At 35.1% G+C, this 19,304-nt stretch overlaps 1 pseudogene; it reads left to right on the top strand.

Moving 5' to 3' along the window:
- Window positions 1–410: 410 nt before the first annotated feature.
- Window positions 411–16,520, top strand: LOC130849527 (UDP-glucuronosyltransferase 2B17-like; annotated as a pseudogene).
- The last annotated feature ends 2,784 nt before the right edge of the window (window positions 16,521–19,304 follow it).

Here is a 19,304-nt window from a genome sequence, read left to right as displayed (position 1 = left end):
TTTATTGTTTTTGTGGGGGGATACAGTGTTGGGTCCTTCTAATTCTCCATCTTGTTAATGTCACCTTATCTCTAATTCTATGTCAAGGAGACTGCAGACACAAGAGCCTCTCACTTGCCACTGTTGTTACACTAGTCTTCTCTCTTACATAATATTATTGATTTGCCAAGTCATTAACTTTTAGATGGGTGACAGCACTTATGAAACAATATCAAACACACTGTGTAAACTTGAATTGTTCTACACTTTGCCCTTTCACTTGTTTTCCACAGATGCTGACTGTTCATATAATGTAATTACTTGAGGTGCAGGAGTTACAATTTAACTTCCTGATTGATTTCTTCTGGATATAAGCATGCACAATAGCAAGTAGATATGGCAAATTTTTTTAAGTATTACCTATGAACAAGATGTCTGTGAAACGGCTCTCATTTCTGCTGCTACTACAGCTGACTTGCTACTTTAGCTCTGGGAGTTGTGGGAAGGTGCTGGTGTGGCCAGTGGAGTACAGTCATTGGATTAACATGAAAACAATTCTGGATGAACTTGTCACGAGGGGTCATGAGGTGACTGTCCTGACATCTTCCGCTTCCATTCTTATCGATCCCAAAAAACCATCTGCTATCAAGTTTGAGACTTTCCCTGCATTTTTAACTAAAGATGATTTTGAGAATCTCACCAAGCGTGTGATAGTGAAATAGACATATCTGCCAAAAGATTCGTTTGGGGCATGTTTTTCAAGAGTGAGCAGTTTACTTTTGGAATATACTGATGTTATTATGAAGATCTGTAAAGATGTTGTTTTCAACAAGAAACTTATGACAAAATTACATGAATCAAGTTTTAATATCATTCTTGCAGATACCATTGGACCCTGTGGTGAGCTGCTGGCTGAGGTACTTGAAGTACCTTTAGTGTACAGTCTCTGCTTCTCCACTGGCTATTCATTTGAAAAGCATAGTGGAAGACTTCCATTTCCACCTTCCTATGTACCTGTTATTATGTCAGAATTAAGTAATTGAATGACATTCATGGAGAGGGTAAAAATTATGGTATATATACTTTATTTTGACTTTGGTTCCAGGTGGTTAATGAGAAGAAATGGAATCAGTTTTATAGTGAAGTACTAGGTAAGTCATGTTTTTAGTTGGTAACACAAAGTCCTAACTTTCCTAGTGCCTTGGAAGACGAGTTTGTATAAAGTCACAGAACTCTACCTCTTATAAATGAAACAATGAAATGAAAATATAAAGTGATCTCATAAATATTATGGAAATATTAAATTATAGGGTAAGGTATAATGCTGCTACCCATTACTCATACACACACTCCAGAAAGTCATAAACCACAAACTGAAACACTTAGGACTTCTCCAAACAATTGTATATCCATCTGACTAAACTTTTTTTAACTTAAAAAAAGTGACTAGATATCTCATAAAATGTCTTAATAAATGAAGATTGAAGAGTGACACACATATTTGTAGCACAAGTATCTAGGTAGCATTTTGAAATTGTTTCTACTTGTGTAGCTCAGTTTCTGTATTATTGTTATGATATGATATATGATATGATATGATATGATATGACATACTATGATATGATAAAATATATTATATACTATACATATACATATATATTTGCTTTATCAGAGAACACTTTCAAACATCTTTGGCTACATCATTCCAAGCTCTTTTACAAAAATTACCCAATATATACACATGGCAATATTCTCATTTGATCTCTTATTGTTATTTTTGTTTTTCCTTCCAGGAAAACCCACTACATTATTAGAGACAATGGGGAAAGCTGATATGTGGCTCATTCAAACCTATTGGGATTTTGAATTTCCTCGCCCACTGCTACCAAATTTTGAATTTGTTGGAGGCCTCCACTGCAAACCTGCCAAACCCCTGCCTAAGGTTCCTATTCCAGTTTATTTTGTTCTGTTTACATTGCATTTCCAATAAGAATAATCCTGTCTGCTTTATTTAGAATGTTTAGTTACAGTGAGAGACATGTGGGATGCTAGATAAAGTGACTTTCCAATTAGAAACTCATATATTTATTTCTATACAACACAAGTATTAGAATTTCGTTATCAATACAGAATAAAGTGGGATATATGGGAGACTTTGAGAATATGTTAGTAAAATTATGACCATTATTCAACACATAATAAAGCATCAGACTTTATTAAAAGAATTATTATAAAAATTAAAAGAATAATTATAAAATGACTAGCATATTCCAGAAGTAAGTGCTAATATACAGAGAAGTGGTGTAGACATAGTTTCTGCCACCTGACAATCTACCTGGAGAGATAGCATACCAGTAAGTAATTAAAAAGTAATGTGTGAAATTGTTACAATAGGAAAGACCACAATACTAAGGAAATATCCAGCAGGAATCATAGAAATTATCCCTGAGGCATTGATAATTAAGGTGATATCTGAAGGATGTTCAGGAATAAGTAGAAGGGTAGGGCAGGGGTGGAGGAAGACACAAAAGAAAAGCAGGTAGAGTGGTATAATGATGGTTTCCAAGAAGTCTAAGTTTAGTCTAAAAAGGAAGAGGCTGAGTAAAGAGTCAGATGATGCTGGAGAGTTAAGTTGGAGATAGATAATTATAAGGAATTTAAAATATCTAGTAGGAGCATTAGGGAGAAAATTAAAAGAGTAAAGAAAGGAAGAGAGATGATCACATTAAGAAAAAAAACCAAAATGGGACATATCACTGGGTTGGATTGTAAAGGGGTAAGAGTGAAAAGGGACACCATTTAGTAACTTGCTGAAAGATACAGGCATCAGTAATGGGAAACTAGAATACAATGTTCATAGAGACACTAACTCTTATAATAATAGTACCAACATCATATTGTTGTGGGGAAAAATTTGTTAGTACATATGAAACATCCAAAATGTCTCTGGCACATACTCAGTGATCCAGAAGAAATATTAACTATTGTCATTATTGTTATTTTGTTGCTATTCCCTATTATCAATAACCCAATGTGTACCAGCAACTTGGATCTAATTTCTAAATTAATAGAAACTTGTTTTCCAATACATCATTATTATATATTCTAGCAAAGTCCTGGAGAGTATGTATCCCAAGGAGTTGTTTAAAAGTAAATTTTAAAAGTTTTTTAAGTGAAAAATAAAGGTAATTAAAAATTAAATACATTTAATAATATTTAAGTTAAAAAAACATAATATAATACCCAATTAAAAAATTTTAATGTTAAGAATTTTTTAAGATTTGGCTATCTGATGAGCAGGATGAAGTGCTAAAATTCTTTTCTAGGGATTGAGGCTCTTCACTGGTGCTCTAGCCAAAAAGAAGACCATTCCTCAACAATATAAATGTATGACCTAACAATTTTTGCAGCCAAATTCAGCATTTCCTAGCTTTCACATTAATATTTAAGCCATTCCTCATTTGAAATCCCAGGGTTTTACAACTTACAGAATAAAAGAGAGAACTTAGTGTTTTCTGCCTACACCAACCCTATGGAAAACCTCAGTAAAGCTCCCTTAAGGAATGTACATCTTAATATCATAGCTGCCTGACAGAATGGGCACAGAGAATCTACACTGCCTCTATAAGAACCATAAATTCTGCACATACACTAAAGAACAAATAATTTGTACCACTTGAATCTGAAAACTTCTCATAGTTTAAAATTACAAAGAATTCTCCTTAGTTTATAGGATGCTATTCCTTATAAAAGAAAGCAAGAATCTAATCTGGTTTTTAAGTTGATATGATCTCTTTTCAATTAACTTAAGACATAAATAGGAAGCAAACAATCTTTAGCGACCATTTTGTGATCTCTTAGGACTTCCTTCTGTCTTCTTCTTGGTGCAAAAATTAAATTGATTTTTTTTTCAAGAGTAAAATTCAATACCTCTGTGGATTGCAAATTGTTTGCAACTTTCACAGTATCCAAAGACTGAGATGATTAGTGAAAGTTCTATTCTATCTAACCCTATATTTTGAAAGATGTTCCCATTCTCATTGCAGAAAAGTGGCAGTGTTAGTAAGAGGGAAGGTTAGGAGGAGAGGAATAAGGACAAAAAAAAAAAAGATGAATAGTAGGATAATGATACTAATTAGTAATAGTAGCTGTTGTTATTAAGTTGCAAAACAAGATTTAAATCCAAGTCAATGACTGTGAAGACCTCATTATATAAAGAAACTATTCCTTCAAACTACTAACTTTTCCATTCATCATTAGGTTCTCAGAAAATTTCCGTAATTTTTAAAGAACTGTAAGACATTTGGCAAAATGCCTCAAGAATCTTGAAGATGCTAATAGCCTTTGACCTCATAGTATACTCCTATGAAACCATACAGAGAAAAATAATCAAGATGTGCAAAAACAATATTTTGGGCAGTGATTCATTAAAACCATCACTAGATGTAATGTAAATATCCAAAATTAAGCAATAATTAAATAAATTACAGTGTGCATATCACACCGTTACAATCATTTTATCAAAGAATATTTAATTACACTAAATCAGCTATAGTATGAGAGTTAGTTGGAAAATAATAGATATAATAAGATCACAGTTTTCTTGTATAATAAAAATATATTAGAATTACAATTTTCAAAATATATGTCACAATGTATATTTAGTTATAGGAGTAGAATAAGATTAGAAGGAAAGCACAAATTTTAGCATAATGCCCTCAAAGTCCATCCATGTTGTCAAAAATGGCAGGATTTCCTTCTTTCTCATAGATGAAAAACATTCAGTTTTGTGTGTGTGTGTGTGTGTGTGTGTATGGTATGTATCACATCTTTGTTGAAGTATATTCCTTCTACACCTAATATGTTGAGGTTTTTTTCAGGAAAGGATGTTGTATCTTGTCAAATGTTATTTTACATCTATTGAGATGATCAGGTTATTTTAATTTCATTCTATTAATGCAATGCATTACATATATTGACTTGAATACATTGAACCATCCTTGCATCCCAGGGAAAAATCCTGCTTGGTCATGGTACATGATCCTTTTAATATGTTCTTGAATTTGACTTGCTGATCTATAGATGAGAATTTTTGCTTCTATATTCATCCTGGATAATGGCTTATAGCATTCTTTACTTCTAATGTCCTTAACAATTTGGTATCAAGGTAATATTGGCTTTGTAGAATGAGTTTAGAAGTGTTTCCTCTCTTCTCTTTAATTTTTTGGAAGAGTTTTTGAAGAACTGGCCTTAATTATTCCCTAAATATTTTATAGAATTTGTCAGTGAAGCCATCTGGTCCTGGGATTTTCTGTGTTGGGAGATTTTTGAAACATTCAATATCTTTGCTTATTATGACTATCCAGATTTTTTAATTCTTCTTGATTCAGTCGTGATAGATTGTGTGTTTCTAGGAATTTATTCATTCTTCTTGGTAATGTAGTTTGTTGACATATAATTCTACATAGTAGTCTTTTATGTCCCTATGTATTTATAGAGTATCAGTTGTAATGTCATTTCTGATTTTATTTATATGTCTTCTTCCTTCCTTAATTAATCTAGCTAAAGATTGTCATTTTTGTTTACACTTTTGAAAAGACAGAAAAAGATAAATACCATATGATATCCATTGTATATGGAATCTAAAAAATCAAACTTGTAAAAACAGAGACTAATATGGTGGTTACCAGGAGCTGATGGGTAGGAGAATAGGAGAGTTGTCTTTTAAGGGTACAAACTTGCATCTCATAGAAAAATAAGTCCTAGAGCTCTAAGGTACAGTACAGTGAATATAGACAACAATATTATAATCATCAAACTTTTTGAGAGACTACATCTTAATTATTCCAACCACAAAAAAGAAATGATAATTATATGACATAATAGAGGTGTGAACTATCACAAAAAATGAAAATCCTATTACAATATATTCATATAAATGTATCAAGTCAATACATTATACACCTTAAATTACATAATGTTTTATATCAAATATATTTCATCTTTAAAAAGAGCATATGAATTTTAAACTAAGGATATCCCTGAATGGCAAATATGAGTAAATCTTATTTCATTTTTATAATTTTTTATATTTGCATACTTTTTTCACTATGAGCTCATATTATTTTCATAAAGATTTCAGAGAATGAGAATAAATAGTCCACATCAGTGACTCATTTTTAAAGAAAGGACATATTTCAATAATATGATAGGGATGCATTTTCCACAAAAGAAATAAGCAGTTTTGGATAGCAGGACAATGAGACAAAACACTGAAGACAGGTAACTTAAATGGTGCTACAGGTCACTGGAAATACACACGTTACCTGGATGCACCATGGTAATCACAGAAAAGTTCAGCGAACTTAATATTGAAACTGATATCAAAGTGAAATTATGCTTTTGAAGAATGCCCGACACAATATAGTCTGCAAGGGTAAAATTTGAAAAAAATTCCTCTTTTCTTCTTCTGTTAGAAATAGTTCTTAAAAGAAGTTTTATGACAATAATTAGGATCAGAAAATATACATTTTATGATGGAAGGCTCGAGTCATTGTTTTCCAGGGAGAAAAGAATAATGAGTTTAAAACAGAAAAGAGAAAATTAAAAGATGAATATATAGTTTTGACCAGATATACAGGAAAATTTTTCCTCTCTACTTTTTCTGTAATAAAGTGCACTAAACAATGTGGAATTATTCTAGCATAGAAAGTAACAATTTTTTTTTGTATGGGAAAGTATGAAGGACCAGGAGACAAAATAATTCTGAAACAATTCCAGGCAAATACAATTTCACTAGAAGCTGTATTTAGTTTGAAGTGAACTACTCAAAAGGTGACCAGATCTCTGCTGCAGAAAGCCCTCGGGTTCCTCTCCCACTGTGGGGCAGGTGCTCCCTGGAGAACTCAGTGAGATGATGATGAGGGTCCCTGCATCCAGTTGCATATAGTACATCCTACTGTGACATCAATTATACAAAATGATTTCAGGGCAAAGGCTGCCATATGTAAACTAACCCAACAAGAGAGACATTCAAATATGTACCTACACAAGTATACCTCTGGGTTATAAAAAGGACTCAGTATGAGACTGTTGGGTTACAAATAGGCCTTATAGGACAATATACAGTAATTTGAAACTACAATATCAGACTCTTCAATGTCAGTGATAAGTAATTTAGGGAAAGAGTTAGGAAAATTGTGCAAATTTAAGGTAAGGAATAAGGATTACAGAGCTGAGAGAATGATAGACATAAAGTCATTCTGATCATAAATTTTTCTTAGTGCTAATAGTCATGGAAATGAAATACTAATGACTAAACTAAAATAATTCTCCAGAAAGTCTGCCTGGAATAAATAATTTAGTAGAACTATAATAATAAAGAATTAAATGTGAGTTAAATCCTGCTGTGTGGCTTCCTTCCAAGAATCTATATTAGTAATCAATAACATTACTGATGAAGACTCTGAGTACAAAATTGTTTAACAGCATCTCCTCATCACTGCTGTGTACTGGCTCTATCTCATTTCTTGCTTATACATACACAAACAGGTGCAAAGATACACAGAATTGAAGAAATTGACTTCATATCACTCATCTTCTTTCCAAAGAGCTTAGGCATGAGGTCTGTTAAAAAACAGCCATTACTGAAAACATTATGGAGTTTCCTCAAAAAATTAAAAATAAATAACCATATGATGCAGCAACTCCTCTTCTGGGTATATGCCCAAAAGAATTGAAATTAGGATCCCAATGAGATATTTGTACACCATGTGCATGAAAGCACTATTCATAAGAGCCAAGAGGTTGAAGTGACCCAAGTGTCCATCAACAGATAAAGCAATAAACAGAATGTGGTATCTACAAACGATGAAATATTACTCAGCCTTTAAAAGGAAATTCCGACACACAGCACACTGTGGGTTTACCTTAAGCTAAGTAAAATAAGCCAATCTAAAAAGGACAAATACTGTACAATTCAATTTATATGAGGTATCTAGACCAATCAAATTTGTAGAAACATGTGGGAAGACATTCAGGAGCCTTTCTGAAACCTTGAAAATGTTAAAGTACGTGGGCCGAGCGATGGGATTCAGAATGTCCTGCTTGAGCAGTGGAGGAGCTGAGGGTGCGGGGCGTGGAGACTAATATCACCCTGTTTGGCCCTGAAGGATGGCTGGTTAGCCAGAGACAGGTAAGATTCCTCAAGGGAGGAACAACCTAAGACAGGCACAGCCGCAGAGGGGCCAACAGGGATGGTGCATAGAGCCTTCCTTATATCACCCTGTTTGGCCCTGGAGGATGACTGGTTAGCCAGAGACGGGTAAGATTCCTCAAGGGAGGAACAACCTAAGACAGGCACAGTCGCAGAGGGGCCAACAGGGGTGGGGCACAGACCCCTAATATCTGAGAGAGGTCTCCTGCCTCCAGGGCTGTTTTGCTCTCCACGCCCAGCTCAAATCCACACCTGCGCAACTCGGACCCAGGAGGCAAACAAAGATAATTGCCCCAGTCATGTGAGGCCTTTGATTGTTTATGGGTGTAACCTGAGAATGTTAGCTGAAGAACTCAATAAAAGCAACCTGGGATGAGTCAGCAAGGCTCTTGATCCGAGAGGTCTTGAGCCCCCCCCCCCATCCCACTTTTCTCTTCAGTCTGTGTCTGTGTTTTCTTCAAGCTTGCGGCACCCGTCACTCACCTCGAGTTGCGGAGCTGGTCTCAGCAGAAACATAGAGAAGAATGAAGGTTGCCAGCGGCTGAAGCAAGAGGAAAATGGAATTTCTTAATAAGCGTAGACTTCCAGTTTTGCCAGATGAAAAAGTTCTAGAGGTTGGTTGCACAACGTGAATCTACTTAACACTACTCAACTGTACACTTAGAAGTGATTAAGATGGTAAATTTTATCTTATGTGTATTTTATCACATTTTTTTAAAAGCTACTACACTAATAATTCCTCAGAATATCAGATTTTCTCTCTTTAGCTGTTCGTAGCAATCCTTTCGATGTTTACTATGCTGTAGCTCTTTTGTGATGGAGAAAATTTTTTTTTTATAGGAAATGGAAGAGTTTGTGCAGGGCTCTGGAGAAAATGGTATTGTGGTGTTTACTTTGGGGTCAATGGTCACTAACATATCAGAAGATAGAGCCAATACAATTGCATCAGCCCTTGCCCAGATTCCACAGAAGGTACATAGAGTAACAATACTGGACAACGATTTAATGAGACTTACATTCTGTAAAAGGTCTGGCTACATACATATTCTTCAAGAAAGGTAAACTATTATAATAGCTCCAACTTATCTCAGATATATTTAAACCAAAATATACACGTCAGGTGCTCCTATAGTAAAAAGAGTGTCTTTGATTGACAATAACCTTGGATTCATTGTAATCAAAAAGAACAATATTTAAGAGATGCAGTGTGAATTTTGGTATTGTAATGGCATTGTGAGCAGGTAGAGAAATCATCAAATTCTGCCTTGTCATTTGCTCCATTTCCTTGAAGGATGCCTGAGGAGACTGTACACATACAGTTGTTCTTGGGATTTAAATTTTAACAGTAGTTGTACTAGTACCATAATGTTAAGCAATATTTATAAGAGTCCAGAATGCACCATGCAGTTTGTACTTAGCAGGTAGTACTGGCCCACTTTACTTCCCTTAATTTTTAGAACAGACCTATTCAGTGTGCTTTTCAGGGTGTTATTCAGAGAAACGATGACCAGGTCTCACCAAGCTGCCTCCAGATAACCATCCAGCCAGTGATTTAGAGAAAAACATCAGCCTCCCTGGTTGACTGGACATGCCAAAGTCTGAAGCAGGAAGCTAAAAGTGAAAGGGTGAAGCTGGGGTCCTGTCCTTAAGGTGAACCCTGTGCACTGTACAGTCTGGCCCTTAATGGACTCTGCTTCTAACCTATCACATTACTCCTCCTGATTGAGGAAGAAGAAGAGACTGTAAGAAGCAGTCAAGTATGAGGAAGACTGATATGCAAAAGACTCTGCTGCCTCTTTCTCCATAAAATATAGTAGTAACTTATTTTCTAATATATAAAACACCCCTGGGGTCTTTGGACATTTGTAAACTACTTTTTAGTTTTCTATTTAATATTATAGTCTTCCCCTAATCACCTATGCTAACTTTTTTGCTGAGAACCTAAAGTTATTTTTCATTCATATAGCAAAGAGAAGTTAAACACTAGTAAATTATAATCTAGTTTATGAGAATTGCTTGGGAATTCCAAAATTGTTATCTTATTTTGGTACTAGGCATAGAAACTAGGCATGATCATTGCTGTTAATGCTTTCTACTTCATTGTTAAAGTGTTCAGGGTCAATCAAATAAATTTTAGCATCACAATTTTGGAATTTTTCAACAGCCTTATTGTTTTTTTTTTTGTTTGTTTTTTTTATTTTTTTGGGGGGTACACCAGGTTCAATCAACTGTTTTTATACACATATCCCCATATTCCCTCCCTTCCTTGACACCCCCCCCTCGAGTCCCCCCCACCCTCCCTGCCCGAGTCCTCTAAGGCATCTTCCATCCTCGAGTTGGACTCCCTTTGTTATACAACAACTTCCCACTGACTATTTTACAGTTGGTAGTATATATATGTCTGTGCTACTCTCTCGCTTCATCTCAGTTTCCCCTTCACCCCCCGCCCCCTCCCATACCTCGAGTTCTCCAGTCCATTCTCTGTATCTGCATCCTTGTTCTTGTCACTGAGTTCATCAGTACCATTTTTAGATTCCGTATATGTGAGTTAGCATACAATATTTGTCTTTCTCTTTCTGACTTACTTCACTATGTATGACAGATGGTAGTTCTATCCACCTCATTACATATAGCTCCATCTCATCCCTTTTTATAGCTGAGTAATATTCCATTGTATATATATGCCACATCTTCTGTATCCATTCATTTGTTGATGGGCATTTAGGTTGCTTCCATGTCCTGGCTATTGTAAAGAGTGCTGCAATAAACATTATGGTACAAGTTTCTTTTGGGATTATGGTTTTCTTTGGGTATGTGCCCAGGAGTGGGATTACTGGATCATATGGTAGTTCTATTTGTAGTTTTTTAAGGAACCTCCAAATTGTTTTCCATAGTGGCTGTACCAACGTACATTCCCACCAACAGTGCAGGAGAGTTCCCTTTTCTCCACACCCTCTCCAACATTTGTTGTTTCCAGACTTTGTGATGATGGCCATTCTGAGTGGTGTGAGGTGATACCTCATTGTGGCTTTGACTTGCATTTCTCTGATGATTAGTGATGTTGAGCATCTTTTCATGTGTTTGTTGGCCATCTGTATGTCTTCTTTGGAGAAATGTCTATTTAGGTCTTCTCAACAGCCTTATTGTTACTTACAAATTATTGACTGGTTCTTCTTTTCTAAATTTAAACAATTTTAAAGCTTAGTAATAGTGGTAATACAGTGGATTCGTGTCAAAAATTGGCAAGAGTCATTTTTTTTGTGGAAGAAGTGGTTAGCAATTTTAATCTAAAAGAAATTATACTTCCTAAGCACCATTAATTAACTTATTAATAAATTATAGCAAGCAGAAATATTTATTTTTCATAAGCAGCTAATTGCATGCATTTTACTTTTTGTAAGTCAAAAGATGTAAAACTCTAATAAAATAAATTATATTAGCAACTATATATAAGTAAACACCACATTATAAGCCAAAAGGAAATAAATGACTATTAAATATGAAAAGGAAAGCTAATTTATAAAATAAAGCAAAATAAATGTATAGGTTATTAGTCATTTGCCACTGTTTTTTGGCAACAGAATCAAGACCACCTAACAATTTCCTAAATATTTAAATTTGTCAAGGAAAATCTCATTTGTCTATGGCATCATGTGTGAAATCTTGTGATTGCATACTGTACCTGAATGAACATAGTAATTAGTATGTAAAACGTGGGCATTTCTGAGACAGGCCTGGGATCTGGGACCCTCTGCTGCAGTGCTGCAGTGCTGCAGTGCTTGCACCTGGACACACCTCTCCTCTAGCAACAAAATGCAAACAAACTGTATGGGACTAAACATAACTGTGTGCATGCACAGTTGGGACAAACTCTTCACCCAAAAGATATAAAATCCAACTGTCACTTTTGAAGAGCCTGGAGCAAAAACAGGGTGTCAGGAACAAAAGCAGGGTACTAAGCATGCCACCTGCACACAACACCACCGGAGTGGTGGGCAAAACACCTATCACCTCTCTGGCCTGACCCCTGGACACACCCTACCTTCACCCCAGGTAAGGAACAAGCTTGCACCCACCAAGGAGCAAGCAAGCAAGGGAACAAGTTGTTTGTTCTTGTTCTCCTCTGCTGCAACAGGGACCCCAATAAAGCCTTGCCTGAATTTCTTGTCTGGCCTCTAGTCAATTTCTATTGATTAAGGAAGCCAAGAACCCTGGTCAGTAACATTCCAATTTAAGTCACTGCATTAGTAGTTATTACTTAAGATCTCTGATCCTCATTTCCTTATCTGTCATATGGAAAACATTTAACTAGATGTCTTTATATCTCTATAGAATTCTATTCCTATGACTTTGAAAGTCAACTCATGGAATAAAGTATTTCCTTTACCCTAACAGGTTCTATGGAGATACAATGGCAAGAAACTAGATACCTCAGGACCCAATACGCAGCTGTATAAGTGGATTCCCCAGAATGACCTTCTTGGTGAGACTTGGCAGAACAACTACTGAAAACATGAGTAACAGCTGAGCAGAATGATAATACTTAAACAGGAAACAAACTTATCAAGCATTTATTATTGAAAAACTCAAAAAGAAAACATTACTCCTTCAGTGTTATTCCCAGTCCTAGGTGAAAAAAGGGAGAAAATATAACAATTAGCATTTCATTATACATGACACATTTCTTATGACCAAAATCAAAATATCTATCTTTATTTTGATTCTAATTACTGCTCACAGTGAGATTTGAAATAACTTCATGGATTGTTGTTTTGTCTCTGAATTATCTCTTTATACCTATCTTGTCCCCTCTGTAGAGATATTTTAAATGCTACTGAAAAATAGCAGCTTCTCTCTTATTATCAGTGATTCTCTATTTTCTAGAGGGACAAATAGATGATCTTTCTCTTTTTTGTTGTTTTTTGTTTACAGTAGGTCCTTATTGGCTACCCATTTTAAATATAGCAGTGGGTACATGTCAATCTCAAACTCCCAATCTATCCCTTCCCCTCACCCTTCCCCTTGGTAACCATAAATTCATTCTCTAAGTCTATGAGACTATTTTGTAAATAAGTTCATTTGTATCACAATCTTTTTCTTGAAGCAACTGCACATTTTATAACACAATGTAGCTCTTCCTTCCTCTGGTCCATTGCCACTACCATTACCCTTCCTATTGCCTTGACACCCTTCCTATCAGACTAAATGACTTCAGGATTTCTTTAATAGAATATATTTCTGACATGCCCTCTCCCATTTTTTGTTGTTGTTGTTGTTCATCTACTTTCTTTTACCCAGAATGTTCTTTCAATTTGTTCACATGCCAATCTTTAATTCATTTGTGAATTCCAAGTGACAAGGCACTTCTTTCATGAAGTTTTTACTTACCTCTCCAGCAGACTAAGGGGTTTCTGGCTGTGAGTTCTGAAAGCAATTTAAATGCAATTTCAGGTGTATAATCATCTGTTATCATTCTTTCAGTGTCTTATAATGCCTATTTCTCATTTTATTTCTAAGACATAATTAATAATTTTATGGAAATTCACTCAATCCTAGGTCACCCAAAAACCAAAGTTTTTATAACTCATGGTGGAAGCAATGGCATTTATGAGGCCATCAACCACGGGATCCCTATGGTGGGCCTTCCTTTGTTTGAGGATCAACCTGATAACATCGCTAACAGGAAGGCCAAGGGAGCAGCTATCAGATTGGACCTGCAAACAATATCAACAACAGATTTGCTCAGTGCATTGAAGCAAGTCATTAATAATCCTTTGTGAGTGTAATTTTTGTTACTAGATACTTTTTCTAGAGAACTTCTCATTTGAAGACCATGATGGCAGCAAGGAGTCTTGACATAAACACAGTGAGAAGTTAAGATTTGTTCAACGCTTTGAAAATAGTAAACAATAACCTATCATGAGGTCCCCATTAAGTTTTTTTCAGTGGTTTTAGGGGAAAGGTTTGTCAAAGGTTTAAGGATGATGGAAAAATTTGAAAGAGCTAATTATTAGAATGAGAAAAATCACAGAAATGGTAACAGAAGAATGAAGAGGAAGCACTGAGGACAAAGCTAAAGTAGGGAACCATGAATGTTATAGGAGTACTCGTCTGCACATTTATGACTTTCTTTCAGCATGTGAACTCCTCAACTATTTTAAACTCTTCTAAGACGGTTTATTTTCAGTAAACCACCATGACCTAGTCAATCTCAAATTCCTATTTTTATGCTAATATTTTGATCCCATCACTGATAAAAGGTAAACATCTAGAACTTTCTGAGTACCCAATTACAATTATGAACATACTACTTATAAATGTGGGTACATTTTTAGTTCTTTTGGTTGTGCTTGTTTTTGTCTTATTTGGAAGAGTTCTGAAATCAAAAAGTAATTGACTTGGAAGAGAAATGTTGGAATAGTCCTATATAAAAGCCAAATTTTCTGAAACCAGAAATATTTGGTTCCAAGTCATTTCATGATTTACTTTAATTTCAGTAATACTATTACTATTACTATCATAACTATGATATATGTTTTCCCCTGCTTTAGAAATAAAACATTTTGAGAATATGTTGGTATAATAACACAGTGGACAACTGTGTTTTAAAAGCAGTGTTATTTAATTTTAATTTTATCACAATTATTATACTAAATGAACACCATAAGAACATTTTCTTTTTTTAATCATATATGTGTTTCATCTGGCAGTTTTATGTAAAAGTATATCTCTCTAGTATACTTATAATTTGTTAATTTTAATAATGTAAAGCTAGTTTCAAAAAATGAAGATAATTTATTAGCTAATATATATTGAATGTTTATGATACTCTACACATTGTACTAAGTCCTTAGCAAATATTAAGTAATTTCTTCATTACAGTCTTTCACTATTGTATTACAAAAATGTTTCCAGAATACTGCCCTCCTCTCAAAAACCCAGTACTCTCCCTGTGTTGTTTACAGAACAGGAAGAGTAGTTACCTCCATTGTTATTGCTACAGTGCCATGTTATAGCACATTGTTATTTAGAATTGGTGAGACATATCTCTTTATTCCTCCTCCTTCCTTGCCTGTTAGTCCATAATCATTTCAAGGAGAAACAATTGTAACTGCAATGCCTGAAAGTGAAATGTTGAGCCTCCTCTGGATTCCAAAATGACTAACAAGACAAACAATAACAATTGATTGTAGCAAACATTTACTGAGAATCTACTGTATGCTAGGAATACCTTTAAGAATCGGTATATTGCTCCTCAAAATAATCAGATAAGGTATTTTTCCTACCCGTTCCATTTAACAATAAAAACTGGAGAAGAGAAAGAATAAAAAAGCAGGCAACAAGGTAAGTGTCAGAGTCAGCAATCAAACCGAGACAATGCACTTGTGTGCTTTCAACCATGACTTCACTAAGATAAAGTCAACACCAACTCCTGACCAGCACCGCCTGGAAGTGTCTCTGAACCTCATCACAGATTTACTTGCTATCTCTGGATTACCACAGTGTTTTAAAACTTGTCCACCAGGTCTATTAACAGTTCCTTACTAGATAATTCAAGGTTCGAATATACAAATCGTTAATTTCTTTTCCTTTCTTTTTTTTCTCTTGAGACTTAACTTATTCAATTTTTTAAGCTACACAACCTTGTCCTCTCCCACATTCTCTTTTCTTCATAGCTTGAAATCCTATGCAGTTAACAAATTCTAGCCCATAAGCCAAGATCTCAATAATCACCTCAGAGGAAAATAATCTATTTTTCTTCCATTCTGTGTGGCACTCATTTTTACCATCCGCATGAAATTTCACATATTTATCTTTCCTAGCTCATTCTATAAATTGATATCTATTTGCTTTTCCTTCAGCTACAAAGAGAATGCTATGTGGTTATCAACCATTCAACATGATCAGCCAGTGAAGCCCCTGGACCGAGCAGTCTTCTGGATCGAGTTTGTCATGCGCCACAAAGGAGCCAAGCACCTGCGGCCAGCCGCTCACAACCTCACCTGGTACCAGTACCACTCTTTGGACGTGATTGGGTTCCTGCTGGCCTGTGTGGCAACAGTTGTATTTGTCATCACAAAATGTTGTCTGTTTTGTTGCCAGAAGTTTGCTAAGACAGGAAAAAAGAACAAAAAGGAGTAGCTGAAGTAGGTACACCCCATTGATGGAACTCCTCCAGTTTATTCCAGCAAGAAGAGTTATGATAAGGTTCCTGTCCTCCTGCGACAAAATGACTTTTCACAATTTAGCATCTCAGGTCAAAATTTGTTTTCAAGGGAATTTCTTCCTGTTTAAAATTTAGAAATAAGTCATGCCAAGAATAAAACTGGTGAAAAATAAAATAAAAATAAATCTATTGGGGTATATATTGAAATTTATATTTTTAATTCAAAAGTTATACTGAAATTATTGAATTTAACTGTTTCACATGCTGTGCATAGATAACATGTCTACTCATAGAGTATGCATTATTTGGTAGATATTCAGAATTTTTAACTTCATTTTGGTGCAGAATTCTATAGTTTTATCTTGCTATAGAAACTACTCAATAATTGGAATTATATAAAAAGATTCACCCTTCCTTCTCATTTTTGAGACCTCTAACACGTCTTGGTCTTTACTGTGCATCCTGCCTTAGCATCACTTCTCACCTAAAACCATGGCAAGCCATTTGCCTTCATCCAGTTTAACTCATTTCCCAGTGGAACCTTTATGGAATTAGAAATTAACAGCTGCTACTGGCTTAATATTATAAAATTGAGCTATTTCTGAATATCTTTGATTTCATGACCTAATACTCTATTTCTCATGATCTTTAAAAATATTCACCTGATTGTTTTCACTCCCATATGCAGCCTTTGATAAGGGATGTAAGGTCTCAACTGTATATTAAAAAATACCTATAACCTGTACTCTAAAGGGACTTATGAAATTTTCATTTTCTCCAAATGTCCCTGCATATATCTATGTATCTTATCTATATCAATATGTACATCTACATGCATATCCATATCTATAAATATTCTTTCAAAACAAGACATAGCGTCACTTAGCTACTTGCAGGTATGGTGTGCAATTCAATGTTTATGTTAAACACAGATTGAAATAATGACTGTTATCCTGTATAACCACACTTTAAGATCAGCATTTTTCATTCTTTTGTCTCTTTCCTCAGAGGTTATTGTCCTATCCCTCCCATAGCACTTATATATAAAATTTTATCCTTTGTCATGACAAAAAATAATATACACATTTTGTTTAAACCAAGTCCCACTATGACTGACATAAAGCAACAATGAGCAGAATACAAAAATTATATACATTGTATGTAAAATTGGTATATCAAATGAAAGCAATCTGAAGGCGCTCCTGAAAACTGCCCATCAGGAAAGTACTTTTTCATCAAGGTGGTCCAATAAGGAAAAGTATGCTTGCCTTATTGTTCAAGAGGATGACTATCCACATCATATGATAAATATTCTTCAGTCTAAGGCATAATGTATTTTAAAAATAAATTAAAACATTGTTGCTTGGAGAATAATAGGAAAATTTACCATAGAATTTTCCATACAACCCCTCTAAATATTTGACACATTATTAAAGGAAAGTAGAACTAACATACTTCCATACTAGATACAATTGTCAAATCACACATATAGGCTTACATAATTTTCCTCAAATCTATGTGGCAATGTTTGTAACAGAAAAATGATTAGTAGCCATTGTATAGTGAGAAATATTACCAATTTCCAACAAAAATTCAAACAGTCCAATATGAAAATAAATGAGGATATTAACAGGAAATTCACAGAAGTGAAATGATCAATGATACATAGAAAGTGACAAAGTTCACTTGTCCCTTTGGAAATGAAAACTGAGTCAATAAATTATTTTCCTACAAATGTTCTGCAGAATAAGTAATCTGGTAGGACTATTTTTGAGGGAGTAGAATATGGAAAAACTCTTTTAAATATAATTTAAATATATTGTTGACATTGCCACTCTACATCTAGGAATTCATCATGGAAAAAGACTTGCAGATGTTCAATATTATATTCTACATATTCCTACTAGAACTTAAATGGCTACCAGTAAGTAAACACACAACTACAACATAGGTATGGGTTCTAAAGCCATGAGATAAAGGTAGGGAGGCCACTGCCAATGTTGGTGCTTGTTAGGCAGTTTCAAGAGCTACCACAACCAGTATGCCACAATCCATCTACCAGCTGACGAGCTCTGGCCCCACCTACTCCACAGCACCGCTTTGTGCTATATCTGGGACAACCAAAACAAGAAGAGGATGCAAAATTGGGCTGCACATGAACAAAGCCACATACGACTACAAAGGTGGTATATCGGACATCTGTGAGCACACAAACCTCACTGGCTTCAGCACTCCCTGCCCTTGGGGTAAGGGACACAATCAATGTGAAAAGACTCTGAATGAGCCTGATCCCTAGAGCTTCTACCCTCAAAACCAAGGATCACATCCTACCCCTGATAGAGCAATGACAGCCATGTATCAAAGAGGTAGACCCGCCTCACACCCTGCACAGGTTTTAGATACTCCAACAGCAACAACACCCCTGATCAAGGTGATAACAGCCAGCACGCCCTGATGAAAGATGTGGCTGACATCCGTTTTCAAACCAGTGCTCACACCAAAGGCATTGGAAACATACAGTCTACACAGGGGCAGTTACACTTAATAACAACCCTTCATGACCACAGTAGAGAATTGCTTCTCCTAAATTCATAGAGCAGAAAAGTTAAGTGACATGAAAAGGCAGAGAAAACACTCACAATTAAAAAAGCAAGAGAAAACCCTTGAAAGAATAAATAATGAAAGAGTTATCACCAGACTACCAGACCCTGTGTTCAAAAAGGAGGTAATAAAAATGCTAGTTGAATTAAGAAAAATTATAGATGTAAACACAGATGACTGTAACATGGAGTTAGGAATTATAAAGATCAACTGATCAAAAACAGATGATTCAATTTCTGAGATAAAAAGCCATCTATAAGCAATGAATAGCTGACTAAATGATACAGAACAAATAAGCCATCTGGAAGATAAAGTAGTGAAAATAACCAGAACATCAATCAG

This window comes from Hippopotamus amphibius, chromosome 3, assembly GCF_030028045.1.
Source record: "Hippopotamus amphibius kiboko isolate mHipAmp2 chromosome 3, mHipAmp2.hap2, whole genome shotgun sequence".
In the NCBI taxonomy this organism is placed as follows: domain Eukaryota; kingdom Metazoa; phylum Chordata; class Mammalia; order Artiodactyla; family Hippopotamidae; genus Hippopotamus; species Hippopotamus amphibius.
This window is presented reverse-complemented; position numbering and strand designations above follow the sequence as displayed.